Here is an 18,123-nt window from a genome sequence, read left to right on the forward strand (position 1 = left end):
AGATACAGGCTCAATTCTTGGGACTAGGCTCGTCTTCTTATGTGCCCCGGGCAAGTCAATTCATTTCTCTGCGAATTGGCCATAAGAACGTTTCCTTACATCTGTGTTGTCTAGTTAGACTGTAAGCTGTTTGAAGCATAGACTGTCTCTTATGTGTATATACAGTGCCTAGCACTGTGGGGCCTCTACGGTGTGACTGCAATCCAAACAATAGTCCTGTTTTAACTTTGTCCATAGTTTACACAGGCTGATCAGAGTTTTCGGTGGAATCTATTAATTGTATTTCATTCCATTGTGAAAGGAGTGAAATGGATCCTGGGACCTCCCTAGTCAGCTAAATTGCATCTGCATGCAGCCTGCATTAATATTTAATATGCTTCCAGGATACATTGATTTGTTTCTTACAAATGTGGGGGGGTCAGATCCTCAGCTGCCATTAGGCAGCGTCACTTTATTGAAGAGAGCAGCGCAATCCCACTTTACACTGGCTGTCGATCTGGCCCAGGATGTTTCAACTTTCACAGGGATGCATGTCAACAGGATGGAACCCCACCACATTAAATATTTCTTGCTTGAACTGCTCTATTTCAGCTGCTCTGTGATGTGATGATTTAGACATGTAAGAAGCAAGTTTGTCCAATAATCGTCCTTAAAGTTTTTGTGCATTTTCTGTACCCTTGCTTGCTAAGACGAGACCAAACATTAGGGGTTCGGTGTTCTACCCCCTCCCCTGCAATTAGTTTTCTTCCACTCCCTTATTTTTTCCCTCCCCCCTCCCCCCCGCTTTGGTGGTGCCAACAGTGAAGCAGGAAAAGTGCCTGGATGGAGGCCAAATTTTGCTTCAGATCATTTCTCTTCAACACACACAGGCCTCGGAAAACCAGATTCTGTTTGTCATTTAGTTTGCTCTCCCAGCATTGTGTCATTATGATGGTAATGCTGATGGATTTCGAGCTTGCCTCATAGAGCAATGCAAAAGGTTTTCATAAACACATTAATCTTAAAAGAAAAACTGTCAGATGCAAACAATGCTCCTAAGAATGATGTTGTAAAGACGCACGCACTAACTCTAAACATCCATTCTCAAACAATATTAAACTTACAGAGCGATTATATTTCCTCTTACTCTGTTTCAATATATATACACACACCTCAAGTCAGGGGTACGTCCATGTTTAAAAATTTGCTTTAAGATTTAAAGTGACCCAGACAGAGTACCCTACCAGAATATTCTTAAGCAAAATGCCACAGTACGGTAATGCACACGATCGGGTGAGATGCTCAAAAGAATCATATGATTACATTCATTTTCAAAGAAGTGAATCTAAAGCTTTCCTAGTAAGAATTATTTGATATATTCTCACCTAGTTAAGCAAGGTGGAGCTAGGCACAGAACATTAAAGTTGTGTTAGTTGACAGAGGCTGAGATTACTCTTAAGGACCCATTGCAGAAAGAACTCACAGCCCAAGCGGGAGGGGCAAGACGCCTGAAGTGACTTAAGCCACGTTTGAGTCCTCCCACTCCAGGGTTGCTCTGGGGGCTGGAGAGGAGAAGCAGAGTAATTTAGACCCCGCCACCCCAGGGCTGTCTGTCAGGGGCCTGCAGAATTTCTGCAGTGCTGCCAGCTGTGGCCCAACTCTTGACACCCCTTCCCCGCAGTTCTCCTACAATGGGGCTTGTGATGGGATCTTGGTGTAAAGGGACTGAAGCAGAGATGAGGCTCTTACCTGAAGGGTCGGATTCAGCCCTTGGTTACAATGACGTGAATCCAGAGTAACTTCCCTGACTTAAAACAGTTTACTCCAGATTTACACCAGTTGAGTGCAAGCAGAATGGGGCCCAGTAAGTTTAGCCCAAACTTTCTTTTGTATGGAAATCTTTTTAACTTTAATACCATTATGTCGGTTGCTGTATTTCTCCCCCACCCAAGCAAGCAGCCTGTGTGGCAGGAATTAAACATCTGAGATTGCTTTAAACATCATTTGGAGCCAGGCCAGAAACACAAGCAAGAAAAAGCTGGTAGCTTGTTTCAGTTTAATGGTGTTGAAGTGTTCCACTGCAATTAAGCATCTGAAAATTAAACAGAAACAGTCATTAGGCCTGCTGATACAAACCCACTAGACCAGAGAATATAAATTATTGCACATGGCAAATACCAAAGCTGTGTTTATGACAGAAACATTTCCCTTATTAGCGATTATCTGTTCTTTTAAATCATAGGAACTAAGTCCCAGCAATTAAATTATTAATTAAACACCAGGGATGTTTAATTTTAGAGGTCTGAGCAGGTCACCTGTTCGACCCCAGTTTCCTAATGGCAACAATAATGGTTTATTGCAAAACAAGGTCAAGATTATAGGCTGCCCATTTACCCCAGTTACACCCTAACCCTGTGTACTCCCTATAAATCATTGGCTGATATGGAGGGCTTGTCTTCACTATATGGCTGCAATGGGTTTGATTTAGCGGGTCTAGTGAAGCCATGATAAGTCAATGGGAGAGCGCTCTCTCATTGACTTAATTCATCGCAATGAGATGCAGAAACGATGTCAACATAAAGCAGTGACTACGCTCTGCTAAATTGATGTAAATTACATTGACTTAAGTTCTGCAACTTAACTAGAATCACATAGATCAACTTACAGCGTTAGTGTAGACAAGACCTCAGTAATCCTAGGGAAACATATAAACCAAGTAACGAGTCTGGGGAGAAGTGCGGCGGGGCCTTTCATTAAGTTTAAAATGCTGTTTCCAAAAGGTGAATATAGTTATTTTTTCCCTTTAGAGTCACTTAAAAAATAGAGTTTTACAGCTGAAGGATAAGATTTTAAAAGCATAAAGGGGCATTAGGCACACAAATTAGAGCTGGACAAATAATGGATTTTTGGGGGCGGGGAGGTTCATTGGAATTAAAAAAAAATGTTTTTTGTTGAACAGAAGAAAAGAAAAAAAGCCCTTATTGTCATTCACTGTTCAGTAAATTGAAAAGATGAAAAAAATGTGATTCTGGGTTGAACGAAGAGGTTTCATTGTGAGCATTTTTAACATTCAAAAAAAATGAAGAGGAAATTTCTCAACAAAGCTGTTTTGAATCAAAACATTCTGGATTTCTCCGAGTTTTTTTTTCCTCCCTGAAACAACTTGGCAAACTTGACACAAATTCGCAGAATGTTTCTGTGTTGCTGTATCTGCATTTCCCACCAGAACAATAGTTCGGGTCAAAAAAAAAAAATTCACCCAACTCTAGTCCAAATCTAGGAGCTGGGGGCCTGTCCTTTGTGCCTTTGAAAAAAAAAAAATCTCAAGAGCCAGACGTGTCACTGGCAATTCTATGTCTCTCAGTTCTGGGGCGTCTACCATGAGCTCCTGGAAAGGAGCATGGTTTTCAGGAAGCACTCAGCACCTGCACTGAGCTAGATGGTGACAGCTGCACGTTGGAAGCCATTTGCAGCTCCTAACAGCAGTAACTTTTAGTGGCCCTACAAATCCCAGGAACAATGCTTATTTTTGAACGCCATCTCCTCTCGCACTGCCTGTTAACGATTTGCATATATACAGATGTCTCTCTTTTCTAGAGCGCTCTCGTCACAGCACCAGCCCGCTGAGAATCAGGACCCTTCAAGAGGTCTTGATACGGGCACCCAAAAACCGAGACACCCCAAATCATTAGTCACTTTTGAAAATGTAGGCCTATGTTTACCTGTAGTTGTATGGAGTGCTGTCCGGAAAACAAGAATTCTGTTTCATAAAAAATGTAGAGGGCTCGATATTTGTTTTCATTCTAATGAAGAATGAAACTAGACCTTTTAGATTTACTTTTTTTTCCAGAAAGAGAGAGAGCGATTGAGAGAGTCCAGAATAGCTAGTAGCCCAATGGTTTGCACACCCATCTAGAATGTGGAAGACCGAGGTTCAAGTCGTTGTTCTGTGGGATTCAGAGAAGGAACTTGACACTGGGTCTCTCACATGACGGTTGAGTGCCCTAACCACCGGGCTACAGAGTCAGTCTCGCTTTTTCTCTGTGGTTTTTGCTAAAAATTCCATCCTGGACCCGAGAAACCTCTGCAATAAAAATTTTGTCCAAACCAATGTGTTTCTGTGAAAAGTGTTGATTTCAACAAAGTGGTGTTTTCCAGTGTCAAAAAAAAAAAAAAAATCCCAACCAGTTCTAGCTGCCTAGTCTGTTATAGGCTAGCCACAATTTATACAATATGGCACATGGCCCAATTTTCTCCATACATTAAAGAACAAAACAGTCTCAGAGCCTTTGTTATGTTTACATTGTAAATAATCTATAAAGCTTCGCTCATGCAGAGAAAAAGTCTGAAAGATTATTGTCTTTCAAAACAGAAAGATGACAGAAGAGGAGAGGGAACTATAATTAGAGCCACAAACTTAACTGCACTTTAATATGCAAGAATATTACTGAAAGGCTAAGTGTTGGTTATGCAAATTATATTTACTCATATGATTCTAGGAAATCAGATCAAATGCAATTAAACATGTAATCTGTTATTCTTCGGCAAAGATATCCCCTCCCACCCCCCACCCCAGCTGGCAGGCTCTCTCAGACCAACAGTCTGGAATCATAAAACCACAAATACTTTTCTATTTTGGTAGCATTTCTTTTTTAAAACTTAGGCTTGATCCAGGCCCTGAGTCAGGTAAGCACATAACCACGAGTTTAACTTTAAGCATATGCTTAAATCCATCCCTACTCAGCAAAGATTACTTGTTCTCCAACGGGATAAGAACGGCCATACTGGGTCAGACCAAAGGTCCATATAGCCCAGTATTCTGTCTTCCGACAGTGGCCAATGCCAGGTGCCCCAGAGGGAATGAACAGAACAGGGAATCATCAAGTGATCCATTCCCTGTCACCCATTCCCAGCTTCTGGCAAACAGAGGTTAGGGACACCATCCCTGCCCATCCTGGTTAATAGCCATTGATGGACCTATCCCCCATGAATTTATACAGTTCTTTTTTGAACCCTGTTATAGTCTTGGCCTTCAATATCCTCTGGCAAGGAGTTCCACAGGTGCATTGTGTGAAGAAATACTTCCTTTTGTTTATTTTAAACTTGCTGCCTATTAATTTCATTTGGTGACCCCTAGTTTTTGTGTTAAGAGAAGGAGTAAATAACACTTCCTTATTAACTTTCTCCACACCAGTCATGATTTTATAGACTTCAGTCATATCCCTCCTTAGTCATCTCTTTTCCAAGCTGAAAAATCCTAGTTTTATTAATCTCTCCTCATATGGAAGCTGTTCCATATCCCTAATCTTCTTTGTTGCTCTTTTCTGAACCTCTAATACATCTTTTTTGAGATGGGGCGACCACATCTGCACACAGTATTCAAGATGTGGGCGTACCATGAGTTATATAGAAGCAATATGTTGTTTTCTGTCTTATTATCTATCCCTTTCTTATGGATTCCCAACATTGTTAGATTTTTGACTGCCACTGCACTTTGCATGGATGTTTTCAGAGAACTATCCACAATGACTCCAAGATCTCTCTCGAGTAGTAGCAGCTAATTTAGACCCCATCATTTTATATGTAGAGTTGGGATTATGTTTTCCAATGTGCATTACTTTGCATTTATCAGCATTGAATTTCATCTGCCATTTTGTTGCCCAGTCACCCATTTTTGCTAGATCCCTTTGTAGCTCTTCGCAGTCAGCTTTGGACTTAACTATCTTGAGTAGTTTTGCATCATCTGCAAATTTTGCCACCTCACTGTTTACCTCTTTTTCCAGATCATTTATGAATATGTTGAACAGCACCGGTCCCACTACAGACCCCTGGGGGACCCCATTATTTACCTCTCTCCATTCTGAGAGCTGACCATTTATTCCTACCCTTGGTGTCCTATCTTTTAACCAGTCACTGATCCACATAAGAACCTTCCCTCTTATCCCATGAGTGCTTAGTTTGCTTAAGAACCTTTGGTGAGAATCCGACCTATTCAAATGCCCACATCATGTGGATTAAAGTCCCCTTACATCTACCACAATTCCAGCATCTACATGGGAAGCAGAATGAATGCTGAGCTTTGAAGGTACTATAAATCCTGAGCTAGCAACTACTTTAGATGAATAAATGAAAACAAGGTCTGGGTGCAGCCTTTCCAAACTGTGCTTATATTTTCTTCTATGCCATATAAGTTCACTATATTTTAAATGGAGACCAAAGTAGCTGATTGGCCCAGCTGTCCATGAAAGTCTCCCTCCAGTATTTCCAAACACAGAGGAACCCCCAGGTTAATAGCATATAGAATCTCATCGGCATCTCTCACAAAGCACAGGACAGGATAGTGTTTTATCGTTATCTGCCTGTCACAGGACATTACTAAGCCACTCCACTGGAAGGGGTACAAGGAAAGGAAGGCCAAAGATAACTGAGGGAAATAAGATGGTCGCAGAAGATGTTCCATGTATAAAAATACTTATTGACATGGAGACCAATGTTTGGCTCCATTCTGGCTCCGACTATAGGCAAGGCAACAGTAAGACCAGGATCCTGGGGACCAGGACTATAGGAGTCAGCAGCCAAGGTGATGCTTTTTTGGGCACCAAGGGCTGTGAATCACCTTGTTACTACCTGCCTCCTGCACCAGCTGGGTGTTCGCTCCCTAACACAGCCAGCCACTCAAACACTCTCCTCTGGGCTGCACCAGCCCTGCCGGTTGCCACCAGATGCAGCCCAGCCCCTGAGTCCCTTCAAAGCAGCCCCTTGATCCCTGGACACACACGGAAATCCCAGTTCCTCTGTTCCCAAAGGCACAGTGTACCCCAGATTGCCTGTTTTACCTTAGGCAACCATTTCTGTACGACTAGGGCCCTACCAATTTCACAGCCGTGAAAAACATGACATGCACCATGAAAGAAGCCCTTCCCCGTGAAATCCAATGTCCCCTCATTCCTATGAGTGCCCCAGCAAAGGGGACTCCTATCTGAGGCTGGGCTGGGGAGGGACAGGACTTGTCCATCCCCTGCACAGCTGCTCTGGGGGTTGCAGGGGCAGGGTGGAGATCAGACCCACCCTCGGTGCCTCCCCTGCAGCAGGACGCTCTGGGACTGGGCAACAGCCCCAGAGGTTCCTGCAGCAGGAGGAGGCTTGTGGAATTGGATCCAATCTTCTCTGTGCTGCTGGGAGCACCCCAGCAAAGGGGGCTCCTAGGTGCTAGTCCAGGCAGGACTGGGGCAGGACAGAACTTCATAGAATCATAGAATATCAGGGTTGGAAGGGACCCCAGAAGGTCATCTAGTCCAACCCCCAAAGGACTTGCTCTTTCCCTGCAGGGCTGCTCTTGGGTATCTCTCCCGGCTGCAGACAGCTCCATACCCCCTCCTCCCCACTCTGCCCAGCTCTGAAGGCAGCACAGAAGTGAGGGTGGCAATCCCATGACTCTCCTACACCTCCCAATCCCCTTTTGGGTCGGGATCCCCATGGTCACAACACCTGAAACTTCAGATTTAAACATTTGAAAAAGTGAAATTTACCAATTTTCCACTCCAATGGCTGTGAAATTGACCAAAAGTGACGGTGAATTTAGTAGGGCCCTATGTATTACACACAGCACTTCATTCAGTTATGAAAACAAAAGGAAATGTATTTGAGAAAGAACAGAGATTCACATGAAAGCCGGTGCAAGAGATGGGAACAAGCGGTTACATCCAAAACCATATAACACACATTCTAAACCCAAACTTAACTAACAACGTATCCTCTTGTCTAAAGACCCCCACAATCTGCTCTCCAGCATTTTCAGCCAATCCTGGCTGAGATCCCTTTTCCATGAAGCAGACTTGCTGTCTGTTTATGGGTGCAAAGAGACACCCTGGCATCCTGGGTCACCTTACTTCTTCCTCAGAGCAGGTGAACAAGGAGTGAGCAGGGCTATAGCCCCATTCCCCCTTCTCACTGGCCAGCTTAGCTGAATGTAGAAGAAGGGTGTCCCAATTTGCTCCTAGTATAAGCCAGCAGCACATTACTGCCTCTTGGAGAAAGGAAGAGGAGAAACTGGGACACAGAAGGGTGTCTCTGAAGCACATTCCCCCCCGCAGAGCTACTCCTGGGATGGGGTGTTCAGCACTAACCCGTATTCAGGACTGTGCCTAAATGAGTAATCTAATGCTTTGAGGTGGTGTGTGTGTCAGAGTTGGTTCCAGAGGGTCATCAGGCACGCAGAGAAAGATCAGACAGACCTTCAGTAGCATGCCTATGCATGGTTCCACATTGCGTCAGCCCCTGCCCAGAGCCTAGGTACTGATTTTCCAGCTCTCCCCAATCTCATTCATCTGCATAAACATTGCCAAGCTTTATGCAGGAACAGTGACTCGACAGGCGAGTTCATTGTACAATCCGGAGTTCAATAAGACATGTCCTGGAAAGACTGAGTATTAAACCTACACAATTCCAGAAAGAGATGCCAGGGGACAAGGAGGTAGGAAGAAACGCCAGGAGGTAGGAATTTAGGACTAATCCATAAGATCTAAGAATGGGGATATGACCTTGTGGGCAATACACATTGTCACCGATCCTAGCAAGTGCCACTCTCTGCTTTGGATCCCCAGGATGTTGCAGGCTCCTGGAGTCTGAACAGAGTCCAGCCACTGTCCCAGTCTCCAGGGTCGCTTGACATGCTTGCAGAGCACAGACCTATTGACACCCTCCTCCCCCAGGTGTTGGAACTCCAGCTCTCCAGCTGCCTAGCCCCTCTGAGCACGGCATGGACCCTTCAGACTCCCTGGTACTTAAACACACCCTTCCAGCCAACAAGTGTGAAGGTTCTGGCTCACAGTTTAACTCTCAGAGGGCCACTCAGCAGTTGTGAAGCCATCAGCTCACACACATACTTAGACTGTACCATCTTTATATTTAATCGTGTGAAGCACAGGTCATACCGCACCATAAAACACCTTACATGCCATGTCTCTCGCTAGCTCGTCCTTCCCTTGGGAGATCACCTGTGTTCCATCCATCAGGGTCCTCCACCCCCTTGCCTACGCTGCTCCTGCAACAGCCTCCTTCATCTTAATCTGGTGCAAAATGGCTGTTCCCCCAGTTCCTCCAGAGTTCCTTTATAGAACAAAACAAAACAAAACCAGGAACATTTTTTGATTTCAAGGGCGGGGTGTTGGACTAAAACAACTGTAAAAAACTAGAGCTTGACATTTTCATTGACACTTTTGTTTGATGAAAAGTGGCTTTTCAACCAAAGTGGACATTTTCTCTGAAAATTTAAACCAAAACGATTTTTTTGCAAAAAAAATTCCGATTTTTCTTCAGGCAAACGGTTTCCATGAAAAGAATGACTAGCTCTCTCACAGCTTTACACTTGGGTTAGCCCTGCCGCTGGGAGGCAGAGAGGAGGACTTGAGAAATGCCAAGTGTCAGACATCAGCAACAGAATTAACTCGTTCTTATTATTGCATGTGTGACTGGCCTTTGTGTGGCAGCCATCACTGTAGTAGCTGGTTGCGCTTTCCAGGACTTTTATTAAGGCAGAAAACAAGACTTGTGCATACGAATCTAATATCCTGCCACTCCAGTCAGCACCAGAGTTGAAATTCTGGCCCCGCTGAAGTGAATGGCAAAACTCCCACTGAGTTGAATGAGGCCAGAATTTCACCCCAGGAGTGGAAGGACCGAGACCTTGAACTTGACTTAATAGTCTATAGCAAACCAGTGTAGAGAGTGGAGGACAGGTTCGATGTGCTCTTGGTTGACCATGTGCATGAGAGGTGCTGCAGTGTCTTGGAAGGCTTCGTACCCAGGTATAGTGCACTGCTATAGCCCAGCAATGACAGAGGTAGAGGAAACTGAGTCAGCATTTAGACAAAAGCCTGGTCAGTTAGAGGAGTCTGATACCGCTTTATGAGGGAAGCTGGGCTCTGCCTTAGAGCACATTTCCACCAGAAGCCTGCTGTTGCAAATGCCCCAGACTCAGCTGCCTAAAGCTTTCTCCTTGGAATGGCTATTGCCATGGGAGTGCAGGGTGTGTGTTGGGTCACAGGGAAAGAGACAGCCCAGGAGACAGCTGAGCCTAAGGCCAGATCCTGCAAGGTGCTTAACTTGAGCGGTCCCCTCAAAATCAACAGGGCTGGTCATGTGTTGAAAGGCCTTTCGTGGAGCTGGGCCAGAATGCTCAGCACCTGGCAGGATTGAGCCCTTTGGGCTTTGTGTATAGGGACCGGCATCTTCAATTTCATCCAACGGTTTGCTGGCCACCACTGCCAACTGTGGCATGAAGGTATAATGGCTTCCTTCATCCAGCTCCACGCCAGAAGCAAGAGGCCATGTTCGGCACTACCCTTAAGCTGCTGGGGGGTGCCTATAGTTGACTGCAGGTAAAGCACAATTCTGTGGATAACACAAAGGCCGAGATACCTGAGGTGAGTGTAACGTATGGGCATCATGCAAAGCTTTTGTTTTTCTCTCGCACGTGTAGAGAAAAGCCCTGCCCCTAGAAGATTATTCCAGTCTGAGAAATTCAGACCGTGAAAAGCTTACTGGTATAAAAGCAACAGCTTCCCAAAGAAATACACCATAACTGACAACATCGTGCCTCTAACAGCAGTTCTGGTGGCTCCCGAAGAAATTACAGAGAAGTTCCTATCAGAGAGGTGCAGCCATTTGGCCAGCTGAGGGTGGAGAAAGGTCTACTGTTATCTGGTTAGGTGCACCCCTGCACGCAAAGACCTCAGGTTCACAAACCACTATGTTAGTGGATGGCTAGGCACCCTTCCATTGATAGGGTGGCCAGTTCCTCACTATGCTATTCCATCCCCACCCTGACTGGGCTGCATGCGAGAAGTGGTTTTCACCCAATTCCCTATTTTTGCCCTGCAGCACCACTGAAAATCAGGCCTTCGGTCTCTCAGGTGCACGCACGCACACACTCAGCGGACACTTTTGACCAGTCTGTCTGTAAATAGATAACAGGGGCTACTGCACTGATCTTATTGCTCATTTTTGTATTTGCTTAACAAAACTCCCAAGCTTTTCGCTCAGATTAAGCTGCAGAATAATTCCCAGTCTGCTGTATCAGAGTCCATGCTTCAGACTTTAGGGACAGTTTGGGATGATTTATCTGCCTCTGACAGAGTCACCCATATTGCTGGATACTGCTAAATTATATGTGCCGGAGATGGCTTATCTCCAGAACTCAAAAATACTTCCACAGAGCAAATGCTGGCGGATTGCAATGTCAGATAGTTTTAAAGGACCTATTTCTAATGCTCTTGCTCACATTGAGTAGTCCCGGATTCCACAGGCAGTGCAACTGACTTTCACATGAGTAAGGGTGATCCGAATCTGGCCCAAAATATGTCCCCCCGAGGTAGAATATTCCCTCTCAAGTCTACAAAGCCACACATATATCCACATCCTCGCCATTCCAAATGACGAGCTGAACATCTGCCATTGCAGCATACTCTACTCAATATATTTTTCATGTGCAAATTTCCAGGGAGGTAAGACTTGTTTGCCAACTGGTGCTGCCTTCCTCCTTGCTTAGAGTTATGAGAAAACTGTTTAAATAAGAAAACAAATGAAAGAGTTCCTCCCGCCTTCTGTCTGCAAGCACAGGGTTTCTTGCAGACGCAGGCCCTGATCTTGCGAAGACTTCTAGCTGTGCTTGAAGTTAAGCACATGTGTGAGTCTTTGCCGGATTGGAGCCTAAGGGGAAATAATTTCTGTTCTTTTCTTTCCTTTTCTGTGAGTTCAGGGACCGATAGAATGCCCACCGAAGTCAATGGAATGTCAGTGGACCCTGGATTGGGCCAGTTATCTAATTGTAACTAAGGACCTGATCCTGTAAGGGGCGTTGCAGCTCCTGTGAGGTGCTGAGCACCTCCAATGCCCACTGATGTCAACGGGAGATGAAGCTGCTCAGCATCTTGCATCTATGCTGCCAGCGTCCTCGTCCCAGCATTCAAAGGTTCTCATGTAACATTTGGGGTGGATTATTTTGGGGGAAGTGAAGAAGGGAAGGGATCTTTCCAGATGATTTCAAATGCCTCAACATGGAGAGAAAGAAAAGAAAAGAAAAGAAAAGAAAAGAAAAGAAAAGAAAAGAAAAGAATCAGGAAAATAAATGAAAGTGAACAGGGAAGCGAGAAATGGAGCTAGCAAATGAAGATGCCCTAAATCCAGAGAGCCAAATTCTGCTCTCATTCACACCCCTGAAACCGCATTGAAGAACATGTATAACACAAAGGACGCAAAACACACTTCTCCTAGGTGGAGCACAAATCCACCCTCTCACTACATGGAGAAATACAGAACACACTACCTGGGATATTAGGCCCTGATTCAGCAAAGCATTTAAGCACTTGCATAAACTTTGATCATGTAAATAGCTGTGCTCAAAGTCTGGCACGAGCTTTAAGGGTTTGCTGGATTCGGGCTTTAAGAGTTTGCTGGATCGGGGCCTTATACTATACTAGTGATCATTTCTTATGCCAAATTGTGCAGGCCTCACCTAGGGCCTGACCCAAAGTCCACTGAAGTCAGTGAAAAGACTGATTGCAATAGACTTTAGTCTTGATGCAAACAGCGAGAGTTTTGCTTGAGAATAGACGAAGAAGGAGTGCAACATAGCGGCTGTTATGGTTCATCTCCTTTATTCTCCTCCCTGTGTACCCGTGGCTCTCGGTACCACTCTGGGGTAGCATGTGAGTGTTTGGAGAGGAAATCTTGCCCCACAGTTTGTACAGAATCAAGGTGTCCTAGTTGGTTTTAAACGTGGGCTTGTGGCATCCTGTATTTTCTGTTTCCTTGCCTGGCTTCCACCGGAAAGTTCTGAGATGTCACTTGACACCTTTGCTTGCACACACATGCCCCTACTCTGAATGTTGCTCTGAGGTTGGGGGAACGGTGGTGCTTTCACAAGGCCTGAGCCTGCTCCCTTTGTCCTTAATGGAGAAACTCCCATTTGCCTGCTGGGAGAAGGCCTGGGGAAATAATGGGCATGCAACTCTTTCCCTTCATGATGAAAACAGCTTCACACCTGCCTGCTCATCTCTGGTAGGTGCCCATTGATGGCCTGCACATGTAGCTTTCCCACCTGGAATCCTGGAAGTGCAGTGAAAGAAAACTGCTCTCTTGAAAATGCTTTTTGCCAATGATTTTTCCTGTAGGAGACAGTGCAGGTCAGCTCTTCACAAGTCAACCCAACTGCATCTCCATATTAATGATGCCTTTTAGTGAAACTATTTCTGTAAACAAGCCCCATCACGTCCACTTGACAGATGTGCCTCAAAACCAAACATTTACAGAAGAGAGGCTTAAATCCATCTCTTCCTTACAGAGGCTTCAACACAGAGTGGTCATTCCAGGTCCTGCACTGGGTGTAGTGATGGACAGCTTGGAAAAGAGCAATTACCCAGCCCCTACAAAGTCTTGTGCACATGCTGGGCAGAACACCCTAGGTAGGAGAAGTCACTGAAATCAATGGAACTACTCACCTTTTCTAAAGTGAAGCAGGTGCATAGGTCTTCTCAGGATCATAGCCTACAACTGCAGTTGTCTCAAAACCCCAGCTGTCTAAAAAAGTTCTAATTTCATTACCTGGGGTATCTAGATCTGTGTACCTTTAAGCTTTCAAATAGAGCTGAAAATATTACTTTATTATCAGTAAAAAAACCGACATGAGATCACCATTGATTTCTACAGTGTTAATGCTCAAAAACTACCACCAATGGCCTGAGATTGGATGGACCAATGGTGGATTAATTAATAAATCAACATAATAAAGCAAAACAGATTTTTTTTTAAATCAAAAAACCCTAATTTGAAATAAACAAACTGTTAAATATTAGAACTGTGCCGGTCATGTTAGTGACAGAATATTCTCTTTAGGAATATGACTGGCATTGTAATCAATATTTAATATACCCAAAAAATCGATCCATTGTTTCAAAGGGCGGAATTTAACTGTCTCCTGGCTTGAACTCAGTATATTTGATGTAGCTACAATTGCCTTTGACAAACGAAGCTAAGCCACGATTAATTACTTAACCCGTGCTTTTACCAAAATGAGATCTCTGATTAAGCAAAATGAATCAGACAATATATTAAATTTTGCAGAACGATTTTACTTTTTTTGATCTGTCAGGGGCTAGTCTTAAGAAAAGAGAATATTTTCTTTCATGACAGCAAATTAATTCAGCTCTCTAAATTTGGCCAATAGTTAATTGCTTAGAAAATGCGTCCAAACTAATTTTGAATTCTTTTCAGAATGCCAAGACAGTCCATAGCCTGTTCAGATACTATACCGCACTGCATTGTACCAAACTTTAAACTTTCTATGAGCACACGCTTATCTTAGTGTGTTCCAACAGGATTTTAAAACTGATTTCTCATAAAGGAATGTGAGCCCCCTTAACCGGGACTAAACTCGGAATAAATACCAGTTATATGAGCCATATCATTTCTATATGATTAATGAGCAACCAGAAGAGGAGGACTTGTGCACCTTGGAGACTAACCAATTTATTTGAGCATAAGCTTCTGTGAGTTACAGCCCACTTCATCGGATGCAACAACCAGTAAGTTCCATTGAAACACATGAAAACTCTCAAGGGGGTAACTGACCGCTGTTCTGACAGATCTTTTGTATAAAGATCTAGAATATTCAAAGATGCTACTTTTCTGATGTAAGTTTTGCCAAAATACGTTTTAATAGATAAATGCAAAAATTGCCCACCAAACTTCTGATGTTTAACTCTTTCTCGGAATGCACCATATGAAAACCCCTAACCCTCTGACAACGATTACAATCAGAGATTTGATTTCCCCCCACCCCCCAGTGATGTGGGGGGGGGGGTAACAAGAATCTGCTGTGGGTAGTGCCTGAAATTAACAGAAAATAAGGACTTTTTTACTGGATCTGTTGATCCACATGGTAAATATGAATCGTTAGGAGATGAATACGATTCGCCGCCCTGTAATGCACCATTCATAGGAGCTGTAATTTCAGCCGTATGGAAAGACTTTTCGGACACCCTGACAGCGTAGGGAAATGCCAGAAGACAGATGAATTAGCAGTTGCTTTGGGAAAGCAAATCGCTAGGGATCTACCCTCTGGCTGCTGAGCGAGCCCCCAGGGAAATGCGTGCAGCCTCCATGCCCCTGGGGGTTTCAGGGTCGCCTTCAAGCCGACAGATTTACCCACCGTTAGGCAGCGTAGTGAAGCTACACCAGGGCTCGGCGGGTGTCTCTCGTTCGTAGCAAATGGTCCGTCGCTCGATCGGCTCTCCGCCCGCACCTTGCCTTCTCCTGTTGAGCTGGATCCGGGCTCTTGCGTTTCCTTCTGCCCAGACTTCTTCCAGTCCCGCCGCTGCGGGCACTTAGCTGCTCCGCTCTGATAGCCCGTGGGACGGTCAGGAGGCAGAAGCCGCGGGCGTGGAACAGGCAGGATGAGAGGGGAAGAAGCAGGCGACGTGTCTCTTGCAGACAGTCCCTGCTCCCCTCTAGTCAGAAATAAAATCACACAGCAGATTCGGTGCACTGCGTGCGATCCCCCAGCTGTTCGCGGGGGGCAGCTGGCTGGTTTCGTGGCAACGCGCTCCTGGCCTGCCCTTTGGAAAAGGGGGGAGACAGGGGGCTTTCCTCCATTCGGAGCAATGAAGTGAACCCCAGCCGTGAAGTCTTTTGCTCGGAGAAAAACCCCGTTGGCCTCAGGATCGGGCCCCGTAGATTTGGCTGTAGGGGGCGCGCGACCATGCTAGACCCTGGCTAACAGTTTCCAGGCGGGGGCAAGGAGATCACAAACTGGCTAAGGCTGCATCCAAACCGGAGGCACGACGGGTCTCCAGTAAAACGCCCTGCCCCGTAACTGAGGAGGGTGGGGAGGAAGAAAAGCCCGATTAAACCCGTCCCAAGCCAGAAGAGCAATGACAGCGTCCGCTGGGCGCGGGGACAATTAGAACTCAGCGCGCAGAGGGACTCGGTAGTGATCAGCTGGGACCCAGTGCAAGTGACAGGGGAGGGTGAAAAGAGGAGTTCCCTGTGACAAATCGTGTAAGGGGGTTTGCTCTAAAGCGATGATCAGGAAGAAGGTTTGTAAATACAAATACAGAGGCGGAAATAATCCTTCTAGCTTCAGAAACAGTTCCAATTCCCCCCAGGGCTTTGGGAACAATTTTCCAAAGTGCTCAAGGCCCAGCTCCTTTGGAGGGATCTAGGCTCCTAAACTCAATTGATTTCAGTGGAAGTTAGGAACCTAAATACCTATGAGGATCGGATCCGAAGTGATTTGGGGGCCTGGGCACTGTGGACTTCTAACCAGACTTTGACACCCAATCTAAGCGACTAAGTCACTTTTGAAAATGGGACTTAGGCTCTTTTGACATTTTGACCCTTGGTAACCTGAAGAAAGAGGAAGCTGCTTATTCCCCAAGTCAATCAGCCAAGCACAGGGTGCTGGGGTGAGCTTCTCAATAATGCAGTGGGGGATTGATTAGGCTGAGTTAAAATAATTGCCAAAGCTTCTCTGTCCATTGCAAGTAACCCGGGGAAGCAAGAAACCTCTCTTGCGCCTCCTTTAGGCTGTCGTTTTGTTAAAAAGTGCCCCCCTACCTTGGCAGGGCTTGTAACCTTCGAATTATGGTTTGTGTTCTGGAGAAAACGAGGAGCAAATGAATGGGGAGAAATCAAAGGGATATGATTAAAGGGGGCAGCGTTCTTCAGTGCAAATTCATATCTTGCTGGCTTGTTTGCTTGCTTTTGTGTCCCCACCCCCCCACCTCCAAATGCCACACACACAGGCTTTAGGGTCTGCACGGAGTGTATTTTAAGATCGTTCTGGTCACATGCTTGGTTTGAAGACTTTATCCCAGCTATAAATATTTGGAATAAAATAAACGTTGTAATCCACCCGCGTGCCTTGAAAAGAGTAAAATCGTCAGCTATGCAGCCCTTGCTCATCAGACCTGGCTGTAAATGAAGTGCGTGTTTGAGCTTCGGATTATTTTCTTAAAACCGGTTCGTGGCAATTCGGGGGCTTTGTTTTACATTAAACAGTTTTATCCTAAGACACTTGACGGCTGTCTTGGATTTTAGAGGTGAGAGTGCGGTAGATGTATTTTTAAATCCACATCTTTGAAAATACAGCACAAATATACGGATCGAAAAAGAAGCCCCTGATGCACTTGCAATGTACAAAGTGCATCTCCTGGATGGAAACATCATTGTAATCAGAGGGAAGCATATCCTACGCGCACACGAGCGGTTACCTACTGCTTCCTCGTCTGTGTATATTATATTCACACCAATTGGATGTAAATCTTAATAACAGAGGTTGCTGTTAGTTCCGCCCACACCATGTGCACAATTGCTTAGCCAGCTAGTTAGGGAGAGGGTTGTTCAGATGCGTATGTATATGTGCATTTCAATATACGTGTTGAGATACATATATAAATATATTTTGTCACCTCAATTTCATGTCACCTGTTTCTTAGACTGGATCCTGTATTTCCCCACCTCCCCCCGCCCTTTGCTGGGTAAAAAAAGGGGTTTCAGAGTTAAAGGTATTATCCTAAAGTAATAAGACACATTTCCCTGGAGCAGACAAATCCTCATGTCCTAGAGCTTCGTGAAAACAAGTAAGTCTGTTCGGTGCTACACGGATTTTAAATAATCGGTGTTCGCAGAGCTGTGTAGATTCATAGCTCTTAAGATCACAAGAGATGAGTGAGATCACCTTGTCTGACCCTCTTCCTGGATCAACCCGAGGTAACAGCAAATCATGTTCAATCTACATTTCCAAAACACTCAAAACACGGTTGCTTCTGAATTAATACCGAGTGGTTCCATTTTGTATCTTTCTAACTTCCTTACCCTAGTAACCATTTCCACAGGGCATTCATTCCCTGAGTGTCAGCAGCTAATATCGAAGGAAATTACAACACACCACGTCTCTTCCCCCCCCCCCCCCGCCCCGTTTGCTGACTTTATGCGGTTTTGATAATAAACCTTCCCAGCCTAGCAAAGAAAACGAGATACAAAGAGCAAAGCGAATGTTACGTGTGGACTATTAAGGCCGAATCAAAATAAGCTGCGTCGGTGGATCTGGAGTTAGCCCGACAGGGCTGTTTATTGAAGGTAGGA

The 18,123-nt window shown here is 45.0% G+C and overlaps 1 long non-coding RNA gene across 1 annotated transcript; it reads right to left on the minus strand.

Annotated features, from left to right (window-relative positions):
- Positions 1–2,018: 2,018 nt before the first annotated feature.
- Positions 2,019–15,691, minus strand: LOC311518313. Its single transcript, XR_014710951.1, has 2 exons — positions 15,188–15,691; positions 2,019–2,071 (listed from the first exon to the last, which is right to left on the minus strand). It is a non-coding gene; the product is annotated as an uncharacterized lncRNA (long non-coding RNA).
- Positions 15,692–18,123: the final 2,432 nt, after the last annotated feature.

The sequence above is a fragment of the Lepidochelys olivacea genome (genome assembly GCF_965140295.1).
Source record: "Lepidochelys olivacea isolate rLepOli2 genome assembly, chromosome: 3".
Taxonomy (NCBI): domain Eukaryota; kingdom Metazoa; phylum Chordata; order Testudines; family Cheloniidae; genus Lepidochelys; species Lepidochelys olivacea.